Below are 4,193 nucleotides of genomic sequence, written 5' to 3'. Positions count from 1 at the left end.
ACTTTCTCTTTCTCGCTTATGTTTTTACCATATATATGAAATAAACAATGTCTTTTATACATTTCAGCAAGAAGTTACTATAGGAATATTGATCTTTCGATTTTTTTTTAAATTAATTAAACATAAAATTATGGACCAATCAAATTAAGATGATTTATTTGAAAGTTCTTCTATAAGCGACACGTCAGCATAAATCACTTAAGTAACTTCTCAATTAATATATAGGAGTATATTACAGTAATACACATTGTAAAACTAAAAAATTGTATGTATTCTAACTACTTATAATATATACTAGGGTAAACCCGCCCTACGGGCGGACGTGTGAATAAACTAATAAAAAAATATATATTTTAAATTTTAATATACATTAACTAAAAATAGCATTAAGGTTCATAATTGTTTTACAACAATTTTATTTATATATTTTTACTATTCATTTTAAGAATTTTAATGACACATTCAACATAGCGTCAATTTAATCCTCCAATTATATATATATATTTATTTATTTATTTTCACGCATTTAACAAAACAGTGATTACTTTTATCCTATTTAATTTGTACACTACATATTAATCTCAGATCTCAAAATTTATAAGAAACAATCGAATAACCATTTTTGATGCATCTTGTACTTTAGCATGAATTTGTTAGCAGAAAGTGGTTTATAAATTGAAGCTGGTTTAAATAAAAATGATTTACAAATTTTTATAACTACAAATCTTGAGTTAAGTGTTTGTCTATTCAAGTTGGATGTTTGTAACCTTAATGAAGTATTTGGCCATATATAGGTCGGTTACATTCTGTAACTTAGTGTGTATAGCTGTAAGATACATACTATGTCGTTACATATAAATGGTGTTACGATATCAAACGTGAATAAAAGGACTCTCCTTTACAATTGCTAAGTGTTCTTGATAGATTTGCAAAGCTCTCAACATTTATTGAAAAACAGAGAAAAATACATAAATTTTTTTTATGAGATTGATAAAAAAATCTGGCATGAGAGTTGGATTAATTATAAAGACACTGTATAGCTCCAGATGCCACTTGAGAGACCATCCCCGATTCTCCATGATGCAGCCTCCATCGTTTACGAAAATATCAAGCTCCTCCCCTGTTCATTTTAATATAAATTGGTGACTGCAACTGATCCATTGATACATTTTTCTGCATTGAATCTTCCCTCTTACTTAATTCGTCCTTTTTAATACTTTCTCAAGTGATTCCACATCCTCGCCTCTATAGAAAAATTAGATACTTCACATCAATGAAACAAACACGCTCCATCCACTATGAAGCAAACGGCTTCGTGGCTCACCTGCCAATATCAAAATCAAAAACATCAACCATCATAGAACGCTTATGACATAAAAGATTCATAGAACATAAATAAAGAAAGAAAGATACTCAATAATTTTTTTTCCTATACCATGGAAATATGTATGGAACGTCACTCATTGGCAAGTAAAACCTTTAAAACCAATTCTTGGTAGGGAGATTGATCGGAGATCCTGAAAGAAGAATCAAAAGGGTGAATTAAAGACAATCTTAGAACAAAATTTGGGAAAACAAAGTTTTGATTTATATAAACACCAGTCTAAGCACATAAAACAGAACATGTGTACTTGTGTCCAAAAGGTCAAGGTTTTTTAGAAGGAGTGCACCTGGAACATTGGGAACAGAGGAGGCGTCTCTTTCTCAATTGCATTCTCGTTATGCTGCAAGAGAAACAGAAAAATATATCAGCTTCTTGAAGAATAAGATCATCATCTTATACTTGGTTTATACAAAAGAATTGGAAACAAATTCTATAAAATTGTTTTGGTCGGTGTCTGACTCTGCATGTTAAATCCTAGAATAAACCTATTGTTAGCTGACAATCCAAGACTCATACAACAAAATTTTCCAAGAAAGTGAGAGAAGTATACCTTTAAATATAGGGACTCTTAAAATATATATTAATAACTGGACAAAAAAGTTTGATGAAAGATCATTGAAGACATATGTTGTTCTATTGACGGGTTGTCATTGCCGTAACCTAATCATCAAAGAAAGTTAAAATTAAACAAAAAAATAGATAACACCTTGCAAAGGACATATGTTTTCTTTACTGTTTTCTGGAATTGAGAGGATGAAGTTCAAGGAAAAAAGGTTACCTTTTATAGGAGCAAAGACACTGCCTTGCAAAAGAATAAGCTGCATTCAATAACAGATCATGCTCGAAGGGGTGTGATGGAGTTAAGGAGTATGATAAAGGCAATGAATCAATAACGTGTAACGTTTCCGTTGATTAGCAGAGAAGACAAAACGTCGCGATTGGAGATTCAAAAAATGATTCCTCACGTGGATTGAAATCTGGAAACTCCATGGCTCGTATCAGAGAAAGAAGGAGAAGACTCTTGGATTCAACGACGGAAGAAGATCATGAAACCTAAAACTCAGTGTTGTTTGTTGGGCTCGCTGTCTTTTGGGCTGGATCACGTTATTAAAACCCATAAAATATTAAGTAACCAGTAAACAAAACGCATTACGCGGAGTTTTAATAGATGACACATGTCAGCATATGAATCTTGACTTTCTGACGTGGCATCACCAGGAGGAAGAAACATTTCTTTATATATATAGATAGATGTGTAGCTTTTTTATTTTTGGGTTAAATTCTTTAATAATTATATTACATTACTTAGTAGTAACAAAATTTACCTTGTTGGACGAGTCTATGATATAAATCACTACCAATCCAAACGATTTGATCAAGAAACAAGAAAGTGGAAATCTTGGACTGATCGGCCAACAACAAACAAAAATAACACAAAACGTCATAAATATTGAATCAAAACAAGATACGATGAACAACATGTTTTGACATGTCTTTAGGCACATGGCTAATAAGACAGTGGAAATCATCGAGAAACTGAACAACTAAGCCATTGTCTATTCAGAAATAAAAGCCGGTAAATTCCACTGACAACCGAAACAAAAATAATAATGGTGACGAGAAGTCTCAGGCAGAAAGGAGGAAGTGGATACCAGTTCTTGCCCTGCAGCTCCACAAACTTGAATCCCAAGAGCTTGAAGCCCGAGAGATTAAAATCTAGCAGCGTCTAGTACCATCTTTTATATGAATCCTCATATATGTAACTACAAAAAGATGCGAGGGATCCAATATGGATCCTCAGATCGTATTAAAGCAAACACATGCATAAAGTAACATTACTCAAAATTCCATCCAGACATGTTTACATGTACTAATAGCGTGTATTGCAATTTCAGTTTAGAAATCAATATTGCAACTCTAGGCATGAAACTCAACAAGATAAACTAAGAATTGCTCCTGATCACTATAAAGAATCATCAGCTAATAAATAGTCAAACCCATGGTTACCTTCACTTGATGTATGTTTCCAAGGAAGCATACAAATGTAAAAAATTAATCTTTGTAGGTAACTGTACTCGAACAGAAAGCTCTTGAGTCCCAATATCCCATGTTTATACAACTGGTTTTTATCATGTACAGAAGTCAGCTTCATCAAACCCTTGATCATACGTTCCCCATAAACTGTCCCGAAGCCTCGCTTCCCTTTCGTTGTTATATATCATGCACCTTCAATTTAGAATACAGTAACACAACCTACAAAAAATTGACTTATTAGAAGACAGTACCAAGCTTTAAGGCACAACCTTAACCTTTATGCTTTTAACATATACCCAATTAAGTGTAAGTATGAGAAACATAATAAAGAGAAAGATTGAGATCAATGAACATAGCAGCCTATTGTTGCTACTTGCCATAGAATAAAAAGAACCTACAATCTACAAGATGCATAAGTAGGACAAGAAGAATACATGGAAAAGCTTGCCTCCTTCTTACGTCAATGGCGATTGCATGATCTGATGTATGGTGAGCAAATCTGGTAATTATGTTTTGTTTATGTTAACGACGGAGATAGCGAAGAAATAAATTTTAGGTTAAAATTTTTAGTTGTTTAGCAATAGGATTATGTTATTTCTAGGATTAACTTTCGAATTATTAAAAAAAAAATGAAAATTAAAAATTTTGACCAATGAAATTATAAGGATTTTTTCTCAAACTGCATGTATGAGTGTCACGTCAGCAGAAGTCATTAAAGTGACTTCTCAATTAATATATAAGAGGATGAGATATTACATTGGATAACCTTATAATT

The sequence above is a fragment of the Brassica rapa genome, chromosome A06, assembly GCF_000309985.2.
Source record: "Brassica rapa cultivar Chiifu-401-42 chromosome A06, CAAS_Brap_v3.01, whole genome shotgun sequence".
NCBI classification, from domain to species: domain Eukaryota; kingdom Viridiplantae; phylum Streptophyta; class Magnoliopsida; order Brassicales; family Brassicaceae; genus Brassica; species Brassica rapa.
The sequence above is the reverse complement of the archived record's forward strand: the minus strand, read 5'-3'. Positions refer to the sequence as shown.